The sequence below is a fragment of the Dermochelys coriacea genome, chromosome 9 (genome assembly GCF_009764565.3).
Source record: "Dermochelys coriacea isolate rDerCor1 chromosome 9, rDerCor1.pri.v4, whole genome shotgun sequence".
Classification (NCBI taxonomy): domain Eukaryota; kingdom Metazoa; phylum Chordata; order Testudines; family Dermochelyidae; genus Dermochelys; species Dermochelys coriacea.
In genome coordinates this window covers 35,770,808-35,785,008 of record NC_050076.1, presented here as the reverse complement: position 1 = coordinate 35,785,008, position 14,201 = coordinate 35,770,808, and the positions used below count along the sequence as shown (strand labels likewise).

The 14,201-nt window shown below is 40.0% G+C and overlaps 1 protein-coding gene across 5 annotated transcripts in view; it reads right to left on the bottom strand.

Moving 5' to 3' along the window:
• Positions 1-724: 724 nt before the first annotated feature.
• The window catches only part of IRS1 (insulin receptor substrate 1), an 81,742-nt gene continuing 68,265 nt past the window's right edge, over positions 725-14,201 (bottom strand). For all 5 annotated transcript variants that reach the window (XR_006274258.1, XR_006274259.1, XR_005295057.2 and 2 more), the window contains one exon: positions 725-2,001. The gene's annotated coding sequence lies outside the window, so the exon portion shown is untranslated. The remainder of the gene's footprint in view (positions 2,002-14,201) is intronic.

The following is a 14,201-nucleotide window of genomic DNA, read 5'->3' as shown; positions in this document are numbered from 1 at the left end:
TAACTTAGGTTTACATGTGTTGGTCTGACATTTATGTGGTTTATGATGTAGTCTATGATGTAGTCATTACTGTTTCTTTAGTAAAAACCATGTCAATGCCTTTCAAGAATAATGGAACAAATCCGAGACTAGATTGGTGTTTTCTATCGGAGACGGGAAAAGAAAAGGGTGCCTTTTTCTGGCACCAACTTCTCTGGAGAGAGGCTTTCTGTGGACAAGGGCAAGAGTTTCAAAGGCAGCACCCTCTTCTAACTCTGCCTATCTTGAAGAAGGATGAGAAAAGAAACCCATTCCCTGTGGGCTCAAGGGCCATACTGCAGAGACAGCTACTGTTCCAATGGCCTGTCTCTCCTTGGGAATGCACCTCCTGAACTGACAGTGGCCTAGAGCTGTTTAACATAAGCAGCAGAAAGGACATAGGAAGCACCAATACAGCTTCAAGTTGTATTATTTCTTGACCATCGTTTCCACACGGAAATCCAGAAGCAGAGCCTGACGTCTGTTGCTCTACCCCACAACAAATTAGTGAAGCCCTGCAGATGCTATTAATGGAAATTCACTGGATCAGAGGAGGACATAGAATAGTGCCACAGAAGCAGCACTGCCCCACTGCCTCTTTTGTACACAGGGAACTCCCGAAAATTGTCTAGGCCACTTTTTTAAAACTAAAAACAGAAGTCCAGACACTGCTTCCAGTGAAGCCTGTGTGAATTTTTTCATCGACTTCAATGGAATGAGGAGGAGTGATAATTTCCTGGAAACATGAAGAGTATTAGTGAAGTAATTCAGAGATGTGTGCTCCCTGTTAATATATTGTATTACCTAATTATGCTTGAAATTTGAACTCTGAAGTAGCAAGCTCTATGGTATCCTGCCACCATTCATGGTAGTGCAAAAAGGAAATGTCAATAGAATGTCTGAGTGGATGGGTAGACAATTGAGACAATTTACCAGGAAAAAAAAAATAAGCAGATAAAACAGTATCTAGTTTATTACGTATAGAAAGATTTCCAGAATTTACAAACACCCACATATTTCATTCCAGGAAGAGTTTTGATTTGAAGACTTCACCCATGATTCTTTTTTTTCCTTTCTTCTCCTAATATATACACAATGGAAGACTTTGATTTCTTTTTTCTGCTTTTTGTAAGTTTCTGTGCAATAGATGAGTTCAAGTTGACACTTGTAAATACCATCTACAGTAAGTTTATCTTCATTTGAGTTAATACAGCCTATTTTACAAGAGGAGTACAAATTATTTATTTTTTTTTGGAAAGAATTTAGCTCAACATCAGGGTCATCTTACAACTGATAGTATCAGTAAATATGACTGTACAATCAAGGCCCAGGGGCCAATGATTCATATTATATTATTTTCTGAATTACAATCTTAAAACAAGAATAGTACCCTACTCTATTCTTATTAGCCTTGTTTTAAGCAGGTTCCCCACTCTGTTTACAACAGAATATAGTATACCTCAGTTCCACATCAAAAAAGATGTGCTGTAGGAAAAGTTACATTTTAATTAAAAAAGTACATGTATAAATCAAAACCTATGTTAAATATTTAATACTCTTCAACCAACATTAACAGTTTTATATGTAATAATTTACAATGATGATTTGTCATACAGGTTTTCAGCAGCAAATGAAATGTAATGTATCACATAAATGTGCTAGTACAATTCCCATTCTCACCATGACATAGTGGTGGGCACATCAGTTCACTGTGTCCAGCTAAGTCCTTATGGTAGAGGATGAAGTAATAGAGACTCATTGTCCAGGTGTCACAGTGCTTTTGCTTGGCACAACATAGAATGTGCAGTTCAGTCAACTAACTCCTGAGGTTTGTGTAAAGTAAACAAACTGAACTGGATGCATCGTACCCATCTATGGACGAGGAGGAGGATGTGAGGTCCTAGTTGTGATTCATGTAACATTTATAGTCTGGATACCCATGAGTAAAAAGAAGGATTTGCTGAGGTTGTATAGGTCATCATTCTGAAATTGAAAGAGAAAGAAAGTAACCGTATTAGGCTTGTAAACACACTGCTTATAATTACTGCTTTGAACACCACAAATGACATGTGCCATTCAAACTTCAGTCTTTAACACCTTGGAAAAGAATGACATACATAAACTATACTCAAACATGTAACAATTACTAAAGCCATCAAAGATACTGAATGTCAGAAATATATTTTTAACATATTTGAGAGATTCACATATGGAAAAAAGAAAACAAGAGTGTTCATACTGATTAGAGTTCTTGACACTAATTTCTATATCAAAGAAAAGAGTCCAGACCATTATCCTTTTGGGCTCTTTTGTACTCTCTGCAAGGAAGTTTTTGGTTAGATTGCTGACCCCACTTTCCTGCCTACCCAGGTGCACAATTTCTTGTGTGAGAAGGTGCCATGGAACCTCAACATGCCCACCACTGACCATTAATAAGTTATGAAAAACTATAAAAATGCAAATTTTGGACACTCCTATGGTGCCAGAAGTCAGGACCCATTGTTGATATCCACTGACGTCTTTTTAAAAATATAGTTCATATCATTGACAGAAGACTGATGCCTCATCCACACGGTGTGTTAGTCTGTACTAGTAGGGTATAAATTCTAGTGTAACCCAGCATGTCATGCATCAACTGGCCCATGTTGATCCTGGTGGTATGCACTAGAAGTTCCCTAGTGTACCGGGACTACTAGACTAGAATTTACATCCCACTTATGCAGACTAATGCATCATATAGACAACCTCTGACTCCTCACAAGATGCTGCAGCCATAATTCTGCTTCTGACCCTAATCTCAGTAGGGAGGATATGACATCATTAAAACTAGGACTCTGACAAAAAGTGACCCGCCAGCAAAAAATTTTCCATAGACAGCACTACTTTCTGTTTTACTTCTGGGCTAAACAGAATTTATAAGCTAAGATTCTGATTTTAACAAACGTGAAAAATTTTCATAACATATACTATGTCCTAGAAAGATTGACAGTATATTTCCCCCTGCAAATAAAGACTTCCAATAGGGACACTGAAGTAAAAACTGAAAAGGCCTCCTGTCCTGTACTCTTTCATTTCCCAAGAAACAGAATTTACTTTGTGTGGTCCTTCAAGTGAAAGGAAAATCTATCCTTGCAAATGATGCATGGTATGCTGTGAAAACTCCCTGGAGAATTATCTCACAGATCTCTCATTTACTTTCAACTTTCTCCTGAACTCATATTGCAATCTACTGGAATGTTCCTACCAGAATATCTATATACAGCTTAACATAGCTTCACGGCTTTCAACTATGTTGGACCTAAAAATAGACAGTAATGCCATGCTTTATTAAAGGACGAGTGACAAAGAAAGAAATCGCCTAATTTAAACAGAGAAGTAGTGAAATGCGCATGATTTGCTTTTCATTTCATATCTGGCTCTAATCCAGCATAGCTGAATGAATTTAGTGCAAGAACAAACTGTACTCAGTAGTATAGTCACATGCTCCAACCTGCACAGTGGAAGAAACAGGAAGGGAAATGTACAGTTCTTCTACTTATGTCAAACTTGTTGTTTTGAGATATTGTCAATAAATAAAAACAATTTTCAGTGTCAAAGCAATATATCATATCTATTATCTAATGTTTCTGTAATTTACCTAAACTCCCAAATCTGTCACGCATTACTTATAAAAATCCTCTCTTGCTTTCCCCAACACAAGACTCTTTTGTAAAGAAACCTGGTGCAATCTCTGGGTGTTACTCTCCAGTCTTCTGTACACAGAAACTAATACAAGAGAAAAAAACATTTTCTGGAGACAGAGAAATTATTATCTAGTGAAATCATTCAGAAACTTTAACTGTCCTGAAGAAAATAGTAATTATGGAAGACTAGGTGCATAAGCTACCAAAACCTTTGGAAAAGTGAAACAGGGTAAAGGCTGGAGTAGGTTGTATATCTAGGAATTTGTGACTCAGGATGACTGTCCAAAAATATATGGAGCAGTAACTGTAGTACGCTTTCAATGCATGTAAACTGGCTCTCAGTAGTTCCTTAGAAAAGCACCATGAAAAGGATACTTATAGTAGTAACATGGGTCAGTTTCAGATCTATTACCACACTTTCAATGTCTGCAGGGTTATATATAACAGGATACGACACCCTTGTAAAGGTTTCCTGAAAATTATCTTGTGACACTACTGTGACACAATATAAGCAACTTCAGTTTCCCTGTAAGATAGTTTGGAGCAAAGACACCACCATTTTAACTGGAGAATCTTTCAAGATCTCAAAAGTCTGTCCATTTGAATTAAGCTTTTGAGTGTATCAGTTGTTTTTGAAACAGGAATGAAGAGATGCTCTATACCACATTGTTTGAAACACTTTTACATAGATCAATTAAAAAAAAAAGAGTTATCCCATTTAAGTGAAAAGATTCTATTTTTAAAGAAAAGGAGTACTTGTGACACCTTAGACACCATCTCCCCACTGTATTTTCCACCGAATGCATCCGATGAAGTGAGCTGTAGCTCACGAAAGCTTATGCTCAAATAAATTTATTAGTCTCTAAGGTGTCACAAGTACTCCTTTTCTTTTTTATGAATACAGACTAACACGGCTGCTACTTTTAAAGAATTTGTATTGTTCATTTAGATCTAAAAAAATCAGCAAACAGTCCATATTACTTTGGTCTAAGTGTTCAAAATTTCTTTTAAAAAACCAAAACTAAACGAGTTACAAGGATTCTAAAGTAGGCATCTGAAACCTGTTACGCATGTCCTACATTACAAAAACGTAACACACAAGTAACAAACATTTAGAAACATTTGATTCTCTGCTAAGGAAAGTTTTAGCCTAGACAGCTGATTTTAAAATGACCTACTTATCAATTCCTTTATCCCCTTTTGCCCCCCCAAAAATGTATAATGGAGATACTGACAACCCATACTATAACTGCACAACTATGATGCATGGTCTGACTGATTCCACACACAACAAAAACAAAGATAACATCCATACTGAACGCAGACCTGCTTCCTCAAGGTCACTGTAATATAACCATAACTATATAGAATAAATAGGGCCTTAGATCTGTGTGTACACACATACATTAGAACTTATGAAGTGCACAACCATTAGGATTTAAAAACTTTAGAGTATTTCTTGACTTCTGTGACAAAATAACTGAATTTATTATGGGAATGATTCCCATCTTGTCTGAATTAAACGGACAATACCGGGTCTCATCAGAAAGAGCTCCCAACATCAGAGAGATCCTAGTGGAGGTAACAGCTATTGAGAAGACTATTTTGATATACAGGAATTAACAAACATCTCATAGGAGTTCAATCAGGTCAGCACCATAAGAACCAGAATGCAGGTTGATAATTGGGCTCTACAATCTTGTAGGGTGAAATCAGAGTAGCTCTCGTAGAGAGCCACTTAACATTGGGATGTGCAGAACACCTCCTTTTACTTAACGTAAGAACATAATGTAAAACAGACTTTTTAGCTTGGACACTTGTGTCCTATATAAAAAGGTCCTCCTAGATGAACTCCAGGCAACCTCTAACCAACTTTAACATCATATTTATCCCCTGGACTTTTCATTTGCAAGTAGAATAAGTTCATTTTATAGACTTCTTTCTAGGAGCTATTACTGTTGATACCTGAGTCAATTTTTGTTTTTGTTATCTCTTTCAAAACACAAGACAGTTAGGATGAGCCTATCTGGTCCTGGATAGAGGACTGGCTCTTGTGATGGCAGATCTCTGAGTCAGTGGCATTGGGAGATATTACGCTAGGTGATTGTTTAAAAAAAAAAAAAACCATAAGGAATTTCAGTGTTCCTCAGTTGAGGGAACAAACAAGAAAAAAAACACAGGACCTTCACCTCAGTCAATGGACATGACAGGGTGAAATATGGATGGGATAAACAGGAATTAATGGATCTCTCTCACATGAGTTCTTGTCACGGAAGCTTATCTGTGCATGAAACCAGCATTCCCAATAGGCTTCAATAGAGACTGGACTTTTGTTAAGGACGACTTGTTTTTTCATCATCGGTGCCTTCATTTTTAACATTCTTCCAAGACAAGATTTTGTATCTTGTAGTACCCAATATATCCTAAGATGCTTCAGAAACTATCATTCTGTATCTGATTTCTCTCACCCAGACGCTGATTAGCAGAACTGTCCAGGAAGTGATACAAGATCATTCCCTCCTTCTTTATTCATTATTACAAGTACCATGATCCTGGAAGAGATCCTGAAGCACTTTGCCAGACCAAACACTAATGATCAGAGTGGAAAAAGCTGTCAGCCATGTGTCAAGTAGGATTATTGTCTGTAGATCATACAACGAGAATATGAAGACAAGACAGAAAACCTCTCTGTAGATAAGTCGTCAAGTAGACTTGAGAACATCCCATCTTGAACATAGGCTCCTGTAGGCACTTATTCAGATTTTCAGGCAGAGCCCTGTTTTCTGTTACCAATTCTCCCAGGCTAGAAATATAGTAGGATGAAGAGCTGCCCTTGAGTTCCCTCTGCCAGGGAATGGGGTTGTATTACTCGAATCTGTAATAAATGATGGAGGACTGCCTTCATGTCCTGCCATTTCCATAATTGACTTGAGACAACATTGTCCATTTGATTCTTCCACAGCTCAGAATCACCCCCTATGGACAATGTTCAGGAACTTAATTTTGACCGCTGGTGAGTACCTATTAATTCCCAAATTTAAAGAGCCTGGCACCAATCGGGGTGGGGAGTACTTAGGGTGAGGGTCTATTCAAGACACAGTTGGCAGAGTCTCATGAAGATTGCTCTGAAAATATCCATCATCACTAACTCCTTTCACCCCAACTTGTTCCAACAACCAATGCAAAATGGTAATTTCTCCTGTTCTACTTCAGGGGCTCCTTCAACTTGCAATATGATCTGTATTCCTTTGCATTGTTTGGCAGGTGCCCGGATTATAACTTGACTTTTCTGATGACTCCCTGACCACCACGTCTAGGGTGACCAGACAGCAAGTACAGAAAATTGGGACAGGGGATGGGGGGTAATAGGTGCCTATATAAGAGACAGCCCCAAATATCAGCACTGTCCCTATAAAATCGGGACATCTGGTCACCCTAACTTTGTCCCTTGCCTTCCATAACATTTTCCACTGATATAACAAGAAAACATGAAGCCGATATGTATAGGAATTCGCTCTCAATGACCAAAGACACTCATGCCTACAAAAACAGAGTTGTATCCCACTATTCTGAGTAGAGATATATGGCATACCTAGTGTGATCACAGAGAAAGTGGCTGTCAAAAGACATTTTCCAGAGAGCAGCTCTTAGGCTGTGAAATCTTTAGTTTTGAGAGGCACTACACATGCAGTACTATCTACAACATGAGCACTGCTCATGCAAGGTATGTGGGCGTTTGGAGAGGTTCCTTAGATTGTCAGACAATCCCTTGTAATTCCTCCTGAGTGAGAAGTCCACTCTTTCAGGTAAAAATAACCTTCAGCTAGAAAATGCAGAGTCTTTAACCAGCAGGAAAGATAGGCCTTGTCCATCCTCTGTAGTGTCACCAGGTTGAATTTAGACTGCTACATGCAAATAAACTGTATGCTTTAAAATGAAGGCAAGAAGACTGAAAAGTAGTAACAGTGGGACAAGATGTTGTTCTGCATCTTGGGTTACTCTCATCCTTCCACGTGCAGCTTCAGGGGGATATGGGATGTAGAAGGTGATGGATGATGATGATTAAGGCTACGATTATGGTCACGGGTATTTTTAGTAAAAGTCATGGACAGGTCACAGGCAGTAAACAAAAACTCACAGCCCTGATGTGTCCATGACTTGTTCTATATACCCTTAACTAAAATTTGGGCCAGAGGCTGCAGGGGGGTTGCCCGAGACCCCCCATGGGCTGGAGGGGGCATGTGGCCTGGTGGGAAGGTGGGGGGGAAGCCTGGCAGGCTCCCTACCAGGCTCCACGCAGCTCCCTGGAAGTGGCCAGCATATTCCTGCAGCTCCAAGGGGGAGGGAAGGCCAGGGAGGCTCCACGTGCTGCCCCTGCCACGAGCTCCAGCTCCCATTGGCCTGGAATTGCAGCCAATGGGAGCTGTGGGGGTGGTGCCTCCAGGCAGGAGCACTGCGCAGAGCCCTCTGGCCCCTCCACCTAGGGGCTGCAGGGACATGCCAGCCGCTTCCGGAGAGCCCCGTCCCCCCCGAGGTAAGCGCTGCCCCACACGCCAACTCCCAGCCCTCAGCCTCCCCCCCCCCCCCCAACTGCCCTAGCAGTGGCCAGTGCGACTGGCCCAGGGATTGCCTGATCTGCTCGGGCAGCCCCAGAGCCAGCCACTGCAGAAGTCACGGAATCTGTGACTTTCCATGTCTGTCACAGAGCCTTAATGATGATCCACAGCGGCAGCTAATCATTACAGCCTGGTTGGAAAGGCATAGTGACTTGCAACAGCAGCAGCTAGGTACAATAGCCCAGATATTAGTTAGTATGTGTTAGTCTCTAAGGTGCCACAAGTACTCCTTTTCTTTTTGCGAATACAGACTAACACGGCTGCTACTCTGAAACCTAGCCCAGACGGAGGACCATGGTCCTAGCCCAGACGGAGGACGGAGGACACAGCAAGGGACATTGACCTGCTATTTTCCTATTCTTAGAGATGGTTAGAAAATCCTATTAGTTTCTTATGATATCTTCCCACAGACCATGCAAAGGGATATAAATATAATTTATCTAGAAAGCCACAGACCTTGGCCACAGTATCAAAATTCTCTATCTTTTGTGTTTTGTTTTATTATGGGTTTTCTGTTTGTTTGTGTTATTTTTGATCCTTACACTCTGATTTAGAGAGACTGCTGTGTTAGTCTGTATCAGCAAATTATTTGAGCATAAGCTTTCGTGGGCTAAATCCACTTCATCAGATGCATGCAATGGAAAAGACAGTAGGAAGATAGATAGATCTCACACACACACACACACACACACACACACACACACACACACAGAGAACATGAAAAAAAGAACAACTCTAATGAGTCTAATCAATTAAGGTGGGCTTTTATCAGCAGAAGAAAAAAAACTTTTGTAGTGATAATCAGGATGGCCCATTTCAAAACAGTTGACAAGAAGGTGAGAGTAACAGTAGGAGAAAGGTTAGCATGGGGAAATAGTTTTACTTTGTGTAATGACTCATCCATTCCCAGTCTTAATTCAAGCCTAATTTAAGTGGTGTCCAGTTTGCAAATTATTTCCAGTTCTGCAATTTCTTATTCGAGTCTGTTTTTGAAGTTTTTTTGTCGAAGAATTGCAACTTTTAGGTCTGTAACTGAGTGTCCAGGGAAACTGAAGTGTTCTCAGACTGGTTTTTGAGAGTTCTAATTCTTGACATCTGATTTGTGTCCATTTATTCTTTTGCATAGAGACTGTCCCATCTGGCCAACGTACATGGCAGAGGTGCATTGCTGGCACATGATGGCATATATCACATTGGTAGATGTAGAGGTGAACGAGCCTCTGATGGTGTGGCTGATGTGATTAGGTCCTATGATAGTGTCCCTTGAATAGATACGTAGCCAAAGTTGGCAACGGGCTTTGTTGCAAGGATAGGTTCCTGGGTTAGTGTTTTTGTTGTGTGGTTGCTGGTAAGTACTTGCTTCAGGTTGGGGGGCTATCTGTAAGCAAGGACTGGCCTGTCTCATCTCCCAAGATCTGTGAGAGTGATGGGTCATCCTTCAGGATAAGCTGTAGATCCTTGATGATGGGCTGGAGAGGTTTAGTTGAAGGTGATGGCTAGTGGCGTCCTGTTACTTGCTTTGTTGGGCCTGTCCTGTAGTAGGTTACTTCTGGGTACTCTTTGGGCTCTGTCAATTTGTTTCTTCACTTCAGCAGGTGGGTACTGTAGTTTTAGGAACAGTTGACAGAGATCTTGTAGGGGTTGTTTCTGTCTGAGGGATTGGAGCAAATGTTGCATCTTAAAGCTTGGCTGAAGACAATGGATTGTGTGATGTGGTCTGGATGAAAGCTGGACCACATCACATGATCCATTACGAATATATGGTCTCACTAACGCGCCATACTGAGATTTAACACAATACTTCAGGTGCGAATGCAGAAAACCGAAAGGGAGAGGGAATTTTTCATTAAAATTATGACTTAGATATACATGGCACAATGAAATATGAAACTATCATTTTACACATATTTTACACAAGGTTCCTGAATTACACCATAAATTAAGTAGTGCCCAATTATATTATCTATCCTGACAAAGATAAGCCTGCTTCACTAATTTGCATTTGTTAGACTGTGCAACCTGGACTCACATTGGTGAGCATTACATGACAAGTAGTATGCTTTTCAATGGCAAAAGCTGTGGTGTCGCCTTTAAAATTATTCGAAGGCAAATGCAGAAATTATTCTTTTATTATGGTGTTTTTGCATCATGTTCTAATTTTAGGCACTGAACTTGCTGTCCAGAGTTTATGCCGCATGTTTTATTTGAAATTTTCCACAACTGTGAAACAGCAGGGATAATACACATATTCAACACCTGATTTACAGACTCAAAACTGCCTTAACAAATTTTAGTTTGCAATCCATTGGTAGTATATTTACAAATACATGATTTATATTTTGTAAAATTTTACTAAATGAAAAAAGGACTCAAAATATTTCTTAAGTATTTAAAGTTTTTCTCTTAAACAGTAAGAGCATTTTATTTGTCCTCTCCCCAGTGTACTATTATAAAATGTTTCAATGGGGAAAGCACCTGATATAGATTCAAGTCATCATCTGGGTGCCCTATTGTTTCTTATCAACAAGCATCAGTGTTTCCTTAACAACATAAAACAGCACACACTAGACAAATGTTTTAATAGATGGTGCTAGAACTAGAGCAAGCCGAGGTAAGGATCATTAACATTACTGACATCATTGTTGGCAGCTTAACAAAAGGGAAAACCTGTGTTTAATCTATTTCCTGCTCACCACAGGCTGTAGCTGAGTCCCCAGTAATATGGTTTGTGGTTAACTTTATGGAAGAAGTTGGTAATGCAAGAAAAATGTACTCAAACAAACAAACAAACTTCTTTAAAAGTTACTACACGGTATGTTTGACAAGGGATCTCTACTCATCTGTTAAAAGCTACAGTTAATACTAATGTATGATCCAGTTGGCAGAACTTTCTTTTCACCAGGTTTTTAGACCAGACTGGATACAAGACAGCTCAACTGTAGTTCCCACTACTATTGAAGCCTATTTTAAGATTTCATATTAGCAACATGTCATTTACATCTCCTGAAGAAAGCAACTGAAGACTTTCTGAAGTTCACTTATTTCCCTTTAGGGGTAAATAAAAAATGGGGGGGGGCATTTAGGACTTTAACTATCCTAAAACACCAAACAGTCTAGACAAAAAGGACTTTTTTCCCTGAAGTCAACTGAAACCTCATGCATACAAGGGAAGTGTGCTTAAAAAGTATTCAATTTATCATCCTCATTCTTTCCTCCCCAGGCAATTCTCGTTGAAAAACACAAGACTAAAATATCTCCAAGCTAAGAAAATGAAAAATACAGCTATGTTAAAGCAAAAGAGGCATTCCAGTCTCCCATTTAAATTTCTTATGCTGATTTATTGGGTGCCAACACTGTGTTTCGTGTTGTACAAGGCATATGTAAAACAGTCCCATGCAAACCACAGGATTATCCTGTTTCAAAGAAGAAATATAATTATGCACTTTTCTCCACAATAATTTGACTCAGCTGAAACTGTTCTCAGTTCAGCAAATAGATACAACTAGTTTACTACTGCTTAACATGCCAGGCAAATAGGGCAAAGTGCATCTCCAGTAATACTGGATCTACTTGGTATACTGTGACATTACATGGTAATTTCAACTGAACATCAATACAATAAAAAAGCACAGACAGAAATGGGGAAACAGAAGAGCAGAGACAGAAATAGGGGCGGAACAGCTAGAAGGTGATTAAGGTAGGGATGTCTCTCTCCTCCTCGCCACAAAGGTAGCAGCAGGGAAATAGTTAAACTGCCACAGTAGGGGTTTGTTTTTAGTGTTTTGGGGAGGGGGTGGGAGGGGAAGGGAGAGAGAGCGGATCACCATACATGGAAATATTCCTGGATAGACTAGAAAACTCAATTATGGGATGGTGATAGAATACTCATTACTGTAACAATATACTGGGCTACCATTCCATATTCCTGTATTGTAGGCAGGAAAAAAACCCAAAACACACTTTGGATGAGCTTTAGTCTAAGCAAAATAGTGCCCGTCTAATGTGCAGCCTGGATTTTTCAGACTGCTCACATAGTTTTTCTCTGCCCCTAATTCAGAATCCTGCTCTGCAAAACCAGATGCATCTCCACTGAACATGGGCAGTTTGCTCTGCAACTGCTAAGCTTTTGGTCAGGCAGCTAGCCTGGAGGTTTGGGAAAGGGAAAACACTCACGACCCCTATTCAATACAGACGGTGTTTCAAACTGGGAACTGTGTGAAGAGGTTCACTTTATTCCAAATCCCACATTTTTCCTTGTCCTCTCCCCATCCCTACAACAGATATGCAGAAATCAAGCTCTTCACAACTTCAAGCCTCTGTTTTCATTTGGTGAGAAGAATCTTTCTCCAGACTGTTACAGACAAGGACAGACTAATTATTGGGGAGGAGGAATTTAATTTTTAAAAAATTTCTTCCCCATCTCTTGTTTTTTCTCTCTCTATCCTTCCTATCTGCCCCTGTGGGTCCGGACACAGAATATGCCCATTGCTCCTCCTGCACGTAGTAAGAGGTGACTAAAAGGGGGCTGCTTGGAGAGGGATGGGCTCTCCCAGGTCAGAAATTTGCCCAAGACACACCATATGATAAGCAAGTCAACCATGTCCAGACAGGATTGGTTGCAGCCTGGGTTAATAATGACTGCGCCATCCGTCTCCCAACAGGGTGGATGCAACACATATTCCTGGTGTAACCCCAACAAAGAGGATCCGTGGAAGAGATAACATCACCATAGCCACATGGAATGTAAGGATATTGAGACAAATAAGGAGGTTGAAAGAACTCACATACGAAATGGAACAATACACCTGGGACTTCCTAGGAATCTCTGAGGTCAGATGGATGAACTTTGGAGAGGCACTAACGGAAGAAGGCTATGTACTCTATTACAATGGAGAGAACAAACATATCAACAGCGTAGGATTTCTTGTGCATAAAGATATCAATAATTTAGTATTAGGATGCCGCCCAACGTCCAGCAGACTTATTTCCATTCGTCTAAAGGCAGTACCATTTAATATCAGTGGTACAAGTATATGCCCCTACAACAAATTATAACGATGAACAAATTGAAGATTTTTACAATCAGCTCCAAGACATCATCGTTGATGAACACAAGAAATATATTCTGATTGTAGAGGGAGATTGGAATGCTAAAGTGGGTACTGATGCACAGGCAGATTGGCGAGATTATTGTGGCCCTTTCTGTAACACAGTAACAAATGAGAAAAGTTTGAGACTTTTGGAGTTTGCCAGCTATAACACCTGATTCTTGCAAACACATTAAGCATCCAGATGATCAATGTGGTACACACCTGATGGTCTACATCACAGCCAAATCAACTACATCATGAAGCAAAACCGATTTCATTCTGGGATTAACAGAGCTAAAAGAAGGAGCTCTCCCCAGGGCTGTTATTGGAAGTGATCACAACCTTGTTGTCCAGGTTCCTTCCCCACTCTGAACTCTAGGGTAAGGATGTGGGGACCTGCATGAAAAACCCCCTGATCTTATTTTTACCAGCTTAGGTTAATACTTCCCCAAAGTACAAACTATTTTACCTTTTGCCCTTGGACTTTATTGCCGCCTCCATCAAATATATAACAAATATATAACAGGGAAAGAGCCCGCTTGGAAACGTCTTTCCCCCCAAAATCCTCCCAAAACCCTACACCCCCTTTCCTGGGAAGGCTTGATAAAAATCCTCACCAATTTCCATCGGTGAACACAGACCCAAACCCTTGGATCTTAAGAACAATGAAAAAGCAATCAGGTCCTTAAAAGAAGAATTTTAAGTGAAGAAAAAGTAAAAGAATCACCTCAGTAAAATCAGGATGGTAAATACCTTTCAGGGTAATCAGATTCAAAACAGAGAATCCCTCTAGG